This window comes from Eleutherodactylus coqui, chromosome 8 (genome assembly GCF_035609145.1).
Source record: "Eleutherodactylus coqui strain aEleCoq1 chromosome 8, aEleCoq1.hap1, whole genome shotgun sequence".
NCBI classification, from domain to species: Eukaryota; Metazoa; Chordata; class Amphibia; order Anura; family Eleutherodactylidae; genus Eleutherodactylus; species Eleutherodactylus coqui.
This window is the reverse complement of record NC_089844.1, coordinates 166672845-166686303: the sequence shown is the minus strand read 5'-3', so window position 1 is coordinate 166686303 and position 13459 is coordinate 166672845.

Here is a 13459-nt window from a genome sequence, read left to right as displayed (position 1 = left end):
TAGGTTTTAGGCACCGACCACAATAATGTGAGCCATTACCTGTGAACGGTGAGGAACTTGCTGTTTTGTTTGAAAATGTAATATTAGTTTAAGGATTAGGGTAAAAGTTGTAAACTTGGCCGGTCTGCATATGTGATATTGATGAGCTCTACTAGATGGTCCTTCTATTTCTCCTAGATAGTCAGCAGATTGAAAGAACATTTTTTTCTACCTACCTTTAATGGTAGAAAGCACACCACGTTTGGAGATGGAAAGGTGGGCTAGAGGGGATATGGAGGAGGCCTATGCGTTTTAGTTTAAATTTTTTGCTAGGTGTGCATTCATCTGTTTGCTGGCAATCTAGGAAAAATAGCTACAAAGTGTCGGGCCAAAGGTGTAATTGTAGTGGGTGGAAAGTTTGTGTTTTACTTGGGCCTTTGGACCTTAGGGATCCCTTCATAATAATAATAAAATAATAAACCTTATTTGTGTAGCGCCATGGGTGGCTTGCTCTTCAGCACTGAGATGCGTCACGGTGGCATGTTCTTTGGGGCTGAGGAGGGAGTGGACTGTATCGAAAAGTGGTTAGGGGTGTGGGATAGTGAGGAGACTTATGAGCAGATCAGCAGTATAGATCATTTTAATTGAAGGCCTTGTCAGAAACTTTGTATAGTTGTCCAATAGATAAAAGTTAGAACTTTACGTAAATGTATTGCACGTTGCTCTTAGGAAGCATAGTAATGGCTCACAATGTAATCCTTTTTTCGCAACAGGCTTCATCTGAGGTGAGTATAGCATTAATAGGTTTTGCACCTTGGTCTTATGTTAGTGTCAGCTGCCACATAACTGAGACTACTTTTGCGAGTAACGGCTTGGGTACCCCGCAGCGAAGACCAAATGCCCCTTTGAGGTGCAGGAGGTGAAAACCGGGGTATCCCAAGTGCAGCCTCCAGATTTAGCCCAAAGCCAAATCAGTTTGTGGCATAGCGGGTCCACATCCGCTTGCTGACCTAACGGTGCCCAGTTGTAGGTTTTAGGCACCGACCACAATAATGTGAGCCATTACCTGTGAACGGTGAGGAACTTGCTGTTTTGTTTGAAAATGTAATATTAGTTTAAGGATTAGGGTAAAAGTTGTAAACTTGGCCGGTCTGCATATGTCATATTGAGGAGCTCTACTAGATGGTCCTTCTATTTCTCCTAGATAGTCAGCAGATTGAAAGAACATTTTTTTCTACCTACCTTTAATGGTAGAAAGCACACCACGTTTGGAGATGGAAAGGTGGGCTAGAGGGGATATGGAGGAGGCCTATGCGTTTTAGTTTACATTTTTTGCTAGGTGTGCATTCATCTGTTTGCTGGCAATCTAGGAAAAATAGCTACAAAGTGTCGGGCCAAAGGTGTAATTGTAGTGGGTGGAAAGTTTGTGTTTTACTTGGGCCTTTGGACCTTAGGGATCCCTTCATAATAATAATAAAATAATAGTAATCCTTATTTGTGTAGCGCCATGGGCGTCTTGCTCATCAGCACTGAGATGTGTCACGGTGGCATGTTCTTTGGGGCTGAGGAGGGAGTGGACTGTATCGAAAAGTGGTTAGGGGTGTGGGATAGTGAGGAGACTTATGAGCAGATCAGCAGTATAGATCATTTTAATTGAAGGCCTTGTCAGAAACTTTGTATAGTTGTCCAATAGATAAAAGTTAGAACTTTACGTAAATGTATTGCACGTTGCTCTTAGGAAGCATAGTAATGGCTCACAATGTAATCCTTTTTTTTGCAACAGGCTTCATCTGAGGTGAGTATAGCATTAATAGGTTTTGCACCTTGGTCTTATGTTGGTGTCAGCTGCCACATAACTGAGACTACTTTTGCGAGTAACGGCTTGGGTACCCCGCAGCGAAGACCAAATGCCCCTTTGAGGTGCAAGAGGTGAAAACCGGGGTATCCCAAGTGCAGCCTCCAGATTTAGCCCAAAGCCAAATCAGTTTGTGGCAAAGCGGGTCCACATCCGCTTGCTGACCTAACGGTGCCCAGTTGTAGGTTTTAGGCACCGACCACAATAATGTGAGCCATTACCTGTGAACGGTGAGGAACTTGCTGTTTTGTTTGAAAATGTAATATTAGTTTAAGGATTAGGGTAAAAGTTGTAAACTTGTCCGGTCTGCATATGTGATATTGATGAGCTCTACTAGATGGTCCTTCTATTTCTCCTAGATAGTCAGCAGATTGAAAGAACATTTTTTTCTACCTACCTTTAATGGTAGAAAGCACACCACGTTTGGAGATGGAAAGGTGGGCTAGAGGGGATATGGAGGAGGCCTATGCGTTTTAGTTTAAATTTTTTGCTAGGTGTGCATTCATCTGTTTGCTGGCAATCTAGGAAAAATAGCTACAAAGTGTCGGGCCAAAGGTGTAATTGTAGTGGGTGGAAATTTTGTGTTTTACTTGGGCCTTTGGACCTTAGGGATCCCTTCATAATAATAATAAAATAATAGTAATCCTTATTTGTGTAGCGCCATGGGCGGCTTGCTCTTCAGCACTGAGATGCGTCACGGTGGCATGTTCTTTGGGGCTGAGGAGAGAGTGAACTGTATCGAAAAGTGGTTTGGGGTGTGGGATAGTGAGGAGACTTATGAGCAGATCAGCAGTATAGATCATTTTAATTGAAGGCCTTGTCAGAAACTTTGTATAGTTGGCCAATAGATAAAAGTTAGAACTTTACGTAATTGTAATGCACGTTGCTCTTAGGAAGCATAGTAATGGCTCACAATGTAATCCTTTTTTTGCAACAGGCTTCGTCTGAGGTGAGTATAGCATTAATAGGTTTTGCACCTTGGTCTTATGTTAGTGTCAGCTGCCACATAACTGAGACTACTTTTGCGAGTAACGGCTTGGGTACCCCGCAGCGAAGACCAAATGCCCCTTTGAGGTGCAGGAGGTGAAAACCGGGGTATCCCAAGTGCAGCCTCCAGATTTAGCCCAAAGCCAAATCAGTTTGTGGCAAAGCGGGTCCACATCCGCTTGCTGACCTAACGGTGCCCAGTTGTAGGTTTTAGGCACCGACCACAATAATGTGAGCCATTACCTGTGAACGGTGAGGAACTTGCTGTTTTGTTTGAAAATGTAATATTAGTTTAAGGATTAGGGTAAAAGTTGTAAACTTGGCCGGTCTGCACATGTGATATTGAGGAGCTATAGTATATGGTCCTTCTATTTCTCCTAGATAGTCAGCAGATTGAAAGAACATTTTTTTCTACCTACCTTTAATGGTAGAAAGCACACCACGTTTGGAGATGGAAAGGTGGGCTAGAGGGGATATGTAGGAGGCCTATGCGTTTTAGTTTAAATTTTTTGCTAGGTGTGCATTCATCTGTTTGCTGGCAATCTAGGAAAAATAGCTACAAAGTGTCGGGCCAAAGGTGTAATTGTAGTGGGTGGAAAGTTTGTGTTTTACTTGGGCCTTTGGACCTTAGGGATCCCTTCATAATAATAATAAAATAATAAACCTTATTTGTGTAGCGCCATGGGTGGCTTGCTCTTCAGCACTGAGATGCGTCACGGTGGCATGTTCTTTGGGGCTGAGGAGGGAGTGGACTGTATCGAAAAGTGGTTAGGGGTGTGGGATAGTGAGGAGACTTATGAGCAGATCAGCAGTATAGATCATTTTAATTGAAGGCCTTGTCAGAAACTTTGTATAGTTGGCCAATAGATAAAAGTTAGAACTTTACGTAAATGTATTGCACGTTGCTCTTAGGAAGCATAGTAATGGCTCACAATGTAATCCTTTTTTTTGCAACAGGCTTCATCTGAGGTGAGTATAGCATTAATAGGTTTTGCACCTTGGTCTTATGTTAGTGTCAGCTGCCACATAACTGAGACTACTTTTGCGAGTAACGGCTTGGGTACCCCGCAGCGAAGACCAAATGCCCCTTTGAGGTGCAAGAGGTGAAAACCGGGGTATCCCAAGTGCAGCCTCCAGATTTAGCCCAAAGCCAAATCAGTTTGTGGCAAAGCGGGTCCACATCCGCTTGCTGACCTAACGGTGCCCAGTTGTAGGTTTTAGGCACCGACCACAATAATGTGAGCCATTACCTGTGAACGGTGAGGAACTTGCTGTTTTGTTTGAAAATGTAATATTAGTTTAAGGATTAGGGTAAAAGTTGTAAACTTGGCCGGTCTGCATATGTCATATTGAGGAGCTCTACTAGATGGTCCTTCTATTTCTCCTAGATAGTCAGCAGATTGAAAGAACATTTTTTTCTACCTACCTTTAATGGTAGAAAGCACACCACGTTTGGAGATGGAAAGGTGGGCTAGAGGGGATATGGAGGAGGCCTATGCGTTTTAGTTTAAATTTTTTCTTAGGTGTGCATTCATCTGTTTGCTGGCAATCTAGGAAAAATAGCTACAAAGTGTCGGGCCAAAGGTGTAATTGTAGTGGCTGGAAAGTTTGTGTTTTACTTGGGCCTTTGGACCTCAGGGATACCTTCATAATAATAATAAAATAATAAACCTTATTTGTGTAGCGCCATGGGTGGCTTGCTCTTCAGCACTGAGATGTGTCACGGTGGCATGTTCTTTGGGGCTGAGGAGGGAGTGGACTGTATAAAAAAGTGGTTTGGGGTGTGGGATAGTGAGGAGACTTATGAGCAGATCAGCAGTATAGATCATTTTAATTGAAGGCCTTGTCAGAAACTTTGTATAGTTGGCCAATAGATAAAAGTTAGAACTTTACGTAATTGTATTGCACGTTGCTCTTAGGAAGCATAGTAATGGCTCACAATGTAATCCTTTTTTTGCAACAGGCTTCATCTGAGGTGAGTATAGCATTAATAGGTTTTGCACCTTGGTCTTATGTTAGTGTCAGCTGCCACATAACTGAGACTACTTTTGCGAGTAACGGCTTGGGTACCCCGCAGCGAAGACCAAATGCCCCTTTGAGGTGCAGGAGGTGAAAACCGGGGTATCCCAAGTGCAGCCTCCAGATTTAGCCCAAAGCCAAATCAGTTTGTGGCAAAGCGGGTCCACATCCGCTTGCTGACCTAACGGTGCCCAGTTGTAGGTTTTAGGCACCGACCACAATAATGTGAGCCATTACCTGTGAACGGTGAGGAACTTGCTGTTTTGTTTGAAAATGTAATATTAGTTTAAGGATTAGGGTAAAAGTTGTAAACTTGTCCGGTCTGCATATGTCATATTGAGGAGCTCTACTAGATGGTCCTTCTATTTCTCCTAGATAGTCAGCAGATTGAAAGAACATTTTTTTCTACCTACCTTTAATGGTAGAAAGCACACCACGTTTGGAGATGGAAAGGTGGGCTAGAGGGGATATGGAGGAGGCCTATGCGTTTTAGTTTAAATTTTTTGCTAGGTGTGCATTCATCTGTTTGCTGGCAATCTAGGAAAAATAGCTAAAGTGTCGGGCCAAAGGTGTAATTGTAGTGGGTGGAAAGTTTGTGTTTTACTTGGGCCTTTGGACCTTAGGGATCCCTTCATAATAATAATAAAATAATAAACCTTATTTGTGTAGCGCCATGGGTGGCTTGCTCTTCAGCACTGAGATGCGTCACGGTGGCATGTTCTTTGGGGCTGAGGAGGGAGTGGACTGTATAAAAAAGTGGTTTGGGGTGTGGGATAGTGAGGAGACTTATGAGCAGATCAGCAGTATAGATCATTTTAATTGAAGGCCTTGTCAGAAACTTTGTATAGTTGTCCAATAGATAAAAGTTAGAACTTTACGTAAATGTATTGCACGTTGCTCTTAGGAAGCATAGTAATGGCTCACAATGTAATCCTTTTTTTTGCAACAGGCTTCATCTGAGGTGAGTATAGCATTAATTGGTTTTGCACCTTGGTCTTATGTTAGTGTCAGCTGCCACATAACTGAGACTACTTTTGCGTGTAACGGCTTGGGTACCCCGCAGCGAAGACCAAATGCCCCTTTGAGGTGCAGGAGGTGAAAACCGGGGTATCCCAAGTGCAGCCTCCAGATTTAGCCCAAAGCCAAATCAGTTTGTGGCAAAGCGGGTCCACATCCGCTTGCTGACCTAACGGTGCCCAGTTGTAGGTTTTAGGCACCGACCACAATAATGGAAGCTATTACCTGTGAACGGTGAGGAACTTGCTGTTTTGTTTGAAAATGTAATATTAGTTTAAGGATTAGGGTAAAGTTGTAAACTTGTCCGGTCTGCATATGTGATATTGATGAGCTATACTAGATGGTCCTTCTATTTCTCCTAGATAGTCAGCAGAATGAAAGAACATTTTTTTCTACCTACCTTTAATGGTAGAAAGCACACCACGTTTGGAGATGGAAAGGTGGGCTAGAGGGGATATGGAGGAGGCCTATGCGTTTTAGTTTACATTTTTTGCTAGGTGTGCATTCATCTGTTTGCTGGCAATCTAGGAAAAATAGCTACAAAGTGTCGGGCCAAAGGTGTAATTGTAGTGGGTGGAAAGTTTGTGTTTTACTTGGGCCTCTGGACCTTAGGGATCCCTTCATAATAATAATAAAATAATAATAATCCTTATTTGTGTAGCGCCATGGGTGGCTTGCTCTTCAGCACTGAGATGCGTCACGGTGGCATGTTCTTTGGGGCTGAGGAGGGAGTGGACTGTATCGAAAAGTGGTTAGGGGTGTGGGATAGTGAGGAGACTTATGAGCAGATCAGCAGTATAGATCATTTTAATTGAAGGCCTTGTCAGAAACTTTGTATAGTTGGCCAATAGATAAAAGTTAGAACTTTACGTAAATGTATTGCACGTTGCTCTTAGGAAGCATAGTAATGGCTCACAATGTAATCCTTTTTTTTGCAACAGGCTTCATCTGAGGTGAGTATAGCATTAATAGGTTTTGCACCTTGGTCTTATGTTAGTGTCAGCTGCCACATAACTGAGACTACTTTTGCGAGTAACGGCTTGGGTACCCCGCAGCGAAGACCAAATGCCCCTTTGAGGTGCAAGAGGTGAAAACCGGGGTATCCCAAGTGCAGCCTCCAGATTTAGCCCAAAGCCAAATCAGTTTGTGGCAAAGCGGGTCCACATCCGCTTGCTGACCTAACGGTGCCCAGTTGTAGGTTTTAGGCACCGACCACAATAATGTGAGCCATTACCTGTGAACGGTGAGGAACTTGCTGTTTTGTTTGAAAATGTAATATTAGTTTAAGGATTAGGGTAAAAGTTGTAAACTTGTCCGGTCTGCATATGTGATATTGAGGAGCTCTACTAGATGGTCCTTCTATTTCTCCTAGATAGTCAGCAGATTGAAAGAACATTTTTTTCTACCTACCTTTAATGGTAGAAAGCACACCACATTTGGAGATGGAAAGGTGGGCTAGAGGGGATATGGAGGAGGCCTATGCGTTTTAGTTTAAATTTTTTGCTAGGTGTGCATTCATCTGTTTGCTGGCAATCTAGGAAAAATAGCTACAAAGTGTCGGGCCAAAGGTGTAATTGTAGTGGGTGGAAAGTTTGTGTTTTACTTGGGCCTTTGGACCTTAGGGATCCCTTCATAATAATAATAAAATAATAAACCTTATTTGTGTAGCGCCATGGGTGGCTTGCTCTTCAGCACTGAGATGCGTCACGGTGGCATGTTCTTTGGGGCTGAGGAGGGAGTGGACTGTATCGAAAAGTGGTTTGGGGTGTGGGATAGTGAGGAGACTTATGAGCAGATCAGCAGTATAGATCATTTTAATTGAAGGCCTTGTCAGAAACTTTGTATAGTTGGCCAATAGATAAAAGTTAGAACTTTACGTAAATGTATTGCACGTTGCTCTTAGGAAGCATAGTAATGGCTCACAATGTAATCCTTTTTTTTGCAACAGGCTTCATCTGAGGTGAGTATAGCATTAATAGGTTTTGCACCTTGGTCTTATGTTAGTGTCAGCTGCCACATAACTGAGACTACTTTTGCGAGTAACGGCTTGGGTACCCCGCAGCGAAGACCAAATGCCCCTTTGAGGTGCAAGAGGTGAAAACCGGGGTATCCCAAGTGCAGCCTCCAGATTTAGCCCAAAGCCAAATCAGTTTGTGGCAAAGCGGGTCCACATCCGCTTGCTGACCTAACGGTGCCCAGTTGTAGGTTTTAGGCACCGACCACAATAATGTGAGCCATTACCTGTGAACGGTGAGGAACTTGCTGTTTTGTTTGAAAATGTAATATTAGTTTAAGGATTAGGGTAAAAGTTGTAAACTTGGCCGGTCTGCATATGTCATATTGAGGAGCTCTACTAGATGGTCCTTCTATTTCTCCTAGATAGTCAGCAGATTGAAAGAACATTTTTTTCTACCTACCTTTAATGGTAGAAAGCACACCACGTTTGGAGATGGAAAGGTGGGCTAGAGGGGATATGGAGGAGGCCTATGCGTTTTAGTTTAAATTTTTTGCTAGGTGTGCATTCATCTGTTTGCTGGCAATCTAGGAAAAATAGCTACAAAGTGTCGGGCCAAAGGTGTAATTGTAGTGGGTGGAAAGTTTGTGTTTTACTTGGGCCTTTGGACCTTAGGGATACCTTCATAATAATAATAAAATAATAGTAATCCTTATTTGTGTAGCGCCATGGGCGTCTTGCTCTTCAGCACTGAGATGCGTCACGGTGGCATGTTCTTTGGGGCTGAGGAGGGAGTGGACTGTATCGAAAAGTGGTTTGGGGTGTGGGATAGTGAGGAGACTTATGAGCAGATCAGCAGTATAGATCATTTTATACTAGATGGTCCTTCTATTTCTCCTAGATAGTCAGCAGAATGAAAGAACATTTTTTTCTACCTACCTTTAATGGTAGAAAGCACACCACGTTTGGAAATGGAAAGGTGGGCTAAAGGGGATATGGAGGAGGCCTATGCGTTTTAGTTTAAATTTTTTACTAGGTGTGCATTCATCTGTTTGCTGGCAATCTAGGAAAAATAGCTACAAAGTGTCGGGCCAAAGGTGTAATTGTAGTGGGTGGAAAGTTTGTGTTTTACTTGGGCCTTTGGACCTTAGGGATCCCTTCATAATAATAATAAAATAATAATAATCCTTATTTGTGTAGCGCCATGGGTGGCTTGCTCTTCAGCACTGAGATGCGTCACGGTGGCATGTTCTTTGGGGCTGAGGAGGGAGTGGACTGTATAAAAAAGTGGTTTGGGGTGTGGGATAGTGAGGAGACTTATGAGCAGATCAGCAGTATAGATCATTTTAATTGAAGGCCTTGTCAGAAACTTTGTATAGTTGTCCAATAGATAAAAGTTAGAACTTTACGTAAATGTATTGCACGTTGCTCTTAGGAAGCATAGTAATGGCTCACAATGTAATCCTTTTTTTTGCAACAGGCTTCATCTGAGGTGAGTATAGCATTAATTGGTTTTGCACCTTGGTCTTATGTTAGTGTCAGCTGCCACATAACTGAGACTACTTTTGCGTGTAACGGCTTGGGTACCCCGCAGCGAAGACCAAATGCCCCTTTGAGGTGCAGGAGGTGAAAACCGGGGTATCCCAAGTGCAGCCTCCAGATTTAGCCCAAAGCCAAATCAGTTTGTGGCAAAGCGGGTCCACATCCGCTTGCTGACCTAACGGTGCCCAGTTGTAGGTTTTAGGCACCGACCACAATAATGTGAGCCATTACCTGTGAACGGTGAGGAACTTGCTGTTTTGTTTGAAAATGTAATATTAGTTTAAGGATTAGGGTAAAGTTGTAAACTTGTCCGGTCTGCATATGTGATATTGATGAGCTATACTAGATGGTCCTTCTATTTCTCCTAGATAGTCAGCAGAATGAAAGAACATTTTTTTCTACCTACCTTTAATGGTAGAAAGCACACCACGTTTGGAGATGGAAAGGTGGGCTAGAGGGGATATGGAGGAGGCCTATGCGTTTTAGTTTACATTTTTTGCTAGGTGTGCATTCATCTGTTTGCTGGCAATCTAGGAAAAATAGCTACAAAGTGTCGGGCCAAAGGTGTAATTGTAGTGGGTGGAAAGTTTGTGTTTTACTTGGGCCTTTGGACCTTAGGGATCCCTTCATAATAATAATAAAATAATAATAATCCTTATTTGTGTAGTGCCATGGGCGGCTTGCTCTTGAGCACTGAGATGCGTCACGGTGGCATGTTCTTTGGCGCTGAGGAGGGAGTGGACTGTATCGAAAAGTGGTTTGGGGTGTGGGATAGTGAGGAGACTTATGAGCAGATCAGCAGTATAGATCATTTTAATTGAAGGCCTTGTCAGAAACTTTGTATAGTTGGCCAATAGATAAAAGTTGGAACTTTACGTAATTGTATTGCACGTTGCTCTTAGGAAGCATAGTAATGTCTCACAATGTAATCCTTTTTTTTGCAACAGGCTTCATCTGAGGTGAGTATAGCATTAATAGGTTTTGCACCTTGGTCTTATGTTAGTGTCAGCTGCCACATAACTGAGACTACTTTTGCGAGTAACGGCTTGGGTACCCCGCAGCGAAGACCAAATGCCCCTTTGAGGTGCAAGAGGTGAAAACCGGGGTATCCCAAGTGCAGCCTCCAGATTTAGCCCAAAGCCAAATCAGTTTGTGGCAAAGCGGGTCCACATCCGCTTGCTGACCTAACGGTGCCCAGTTGTAGGTTTTAGGCACCGACCACAATAATGTGAGCCATTACCTGTGAACGGTGAGGAACTTGCTGTTTTGTTTGAAAATGTAATATTAGTTTAAGGATTAGGGTAAAAGTTGTAAACTTGTCCGGTCTGCATATGTGATATTGATGAGCTCTACTAGATGGTCCTTCTATTTCTCCTAGATAGTCAGCAGATTGAAAGAACATTTTTTTCTACCTACCTTTAATGGTAGAAAGCACACCACATTTGGAGATGGAAAGGTGGGCTAGAGGGGATATGGAGGAGGCCTATGCGTTTTAGTTTAAATTTTTTGCTAGGTGTGCATTCATCTGTTTGCTGGCAATCTAGGAAAAATAGCTACAAAGTGTTGGGCCAAAGGTGTAATTGTAGTGGGTGGAAAGTTTGTGTTTTACTTGGGCCTTTGGACCTTAGGGATCCCTTCATAATAATAATAAAATAATAGTAATCCTTATTTGTGTAGCGCCATGGGCGTCTTGCTCATCAGCACTGAGATGTGTCACGGTGGCATGTTCTTTGGGGCTGAGGAGGGAGTGGACTGTATCGAAAAGTGGTTAGGGGTGTGGGATAGTGAGGAGACTTATGAGCAGATCAGCAGTATAGATCATTTTAATTGAAGGCCTTGTCAGAAACTTTGTATAGTTGGCCAATAGATAAAAGTTAGAACTTTACGTAAATGTATTGCACGTTGCTCTTAGGAAGCATAGTAATGGCTCACAATGTAATCCTTTTTTTTGCAACAGGCTTCATCTGAGGTGAGTATAGCATTAATAGGTTTTGCACCTTGGTCTTATGTTAGTGTCAGCTGCCACATAACTGAGACTACTTTTGCGAGTAACGGCTTGGGTACCCCGCAGCGAAGACCAAATGCCCCTTTGAGCTGCAGGAGGTGAAAACCGGGGTATCCCAAGTGCAGCCTCCAGATTTAGCCCAAAGCCAAATCAGTTTGTGGCAAAGCGGGTCCACATCCGCTTGCTGACCTAACGGTGCCCAGTTGTAGGTTTTAGGCACCGACCACAATAATGTGAGCCATTACCTGTGAACGGTGAGGAACTTGCTGTTTTGTTTGAAAATGTAATATTAGTTTAAGGATTAGGGTAAAAGTTGTAAACTTGTCCGGTCTGCATATGTGATATTGATGAGCTCTACTAGATGGTCCTTCTATTTCTCCTAGATAGTCAGCAGATTGAAAGAACATTTTTTTCTACCTACCTTTAATGGTAGAAAGCACACCACGTTTGGAGATGGAAAGGTGGGCTAGAGGGGATATGGAGGAGGCCTATGCGTTTTAGTTTAAATTTTTTGCTAGGTGTGCATTCATCTGTTTGCTGGCAATCTAGGAAAAATAGCTACAAAGTGTCGGGCCAAAGGTGTAATTGTAGTGGGTGGAAAGTTTGTGTTTTACTTGGGCCTTTGGACCTTAGGGATACCTTCATAATAATAATAAAATAATAGTAATCCTTATTTGTGTAGCGCCATGGGCGTCTTGCTCTTCAGCACTGAGATGCGTCACGGTGGCATGTTCTTTGGGGCTTAGGAGGGAGTGGACTGTATCGAAAAGTGGTTTGGGGTGTGGGATAGTGAGGAGACTTATGAGCAGATCAGCAGTATAGATCATTTTATACTAGATGGTCCTTCTATTTCTCCTAGATAGTCAGCAGAATGAAAGAACATTTTTTTCTACCTACCTTTAATGGTAGAAAGCACACCACGTTTGGAGATGGAAAGGTGGGCTAGAGGGGATATGGAGGAGGCCTATGCGTTTTAGTTTAAATTTTTTGCTAGGTGTGCATTCATCTGTTTGCTGGCAATCTAGGAAAAATAGCTACAAAGTGTCGGGCCAAAGGTGTAATTGTAGTGGGTGGAAAGTTTGTGTTTTACTTGGGCCTTTGGACCTTAGGGATCCCTTCATAATAATAATAAAATAATAGTAATCCTTATTTGTGTAGCGCCATGGGCGTCTTGCTCATCAGCACTGAGATGTGTCACGGTGGCATGTTCTTTGGGGCTGAGGAGGGAGTGGACTGTATCGAAAAGTGGTTTGGGGTGTGGGATAGTGAGGAGACTTATGAGCAGATCAGCAGTATAGATCATTTTAATTGAAGGCCTTGTCAGAAACTTTGTATAGTTGGCCAATAGATAAAAGTTAGAACTTTACGTAATTGCATTGCACGTTGCTCTTAGGAAGCATAGTAATGGCTCACAATGTAATCCTTTTTTTGCAACAGGCTTCATCTGAGGTGAGTATAGCATTAATAGGTTTTGCACCTTGGTCTTATGTTAGTGTCAGCTGCCACATAACTGAGACTACTTTTGCGAGTAACGGCTTGGGTACCCCGCAGCGAAGACCAAATGCCCCTTTGAGGTGCAAGAGGTGAAAACCGGGGTATCCCAAGTGCAGCCTCCAGATTTAGCCCAAAGCCAAATCAGTTTGTGGCAAAGCGGGTCCACATCCGCTTGCTGACCTAACGGTGCCCAGTTGTAGGTTTTAGGCACCGACCACAATAATGTGAGCCATTACCTGTGAACGGTGAGGAACTTGCTGTTTTGTTTGAAAATGTAATATTAGTTTAAGGATTAGGGTAAAAGTTGTAAACTTGGCCGGTCTGCATATGTCACATTGAGGAGCTCTACTAGATGGTCCTTCTATTTCTCCTAGATAGTCAGCAGATTGAAAGAACATTTTTTTCTACCTACCTTTAATGGTAGAAAGCACACCACGTTTGGAGATGGAAAGGTGGGCTAGAGGGGATATGGAGGAGGCCTATGCGTTTTAGTTTAAATTTTTTGCTAGGTGTGCATTCATCTGTTTGCTGGCAATCTAGGAAAAATAGCTACAAAGTGTTGGGCCAAAGGTGTAATTGTAGTGGGTGGAAAGTTTGTGTTTTACTT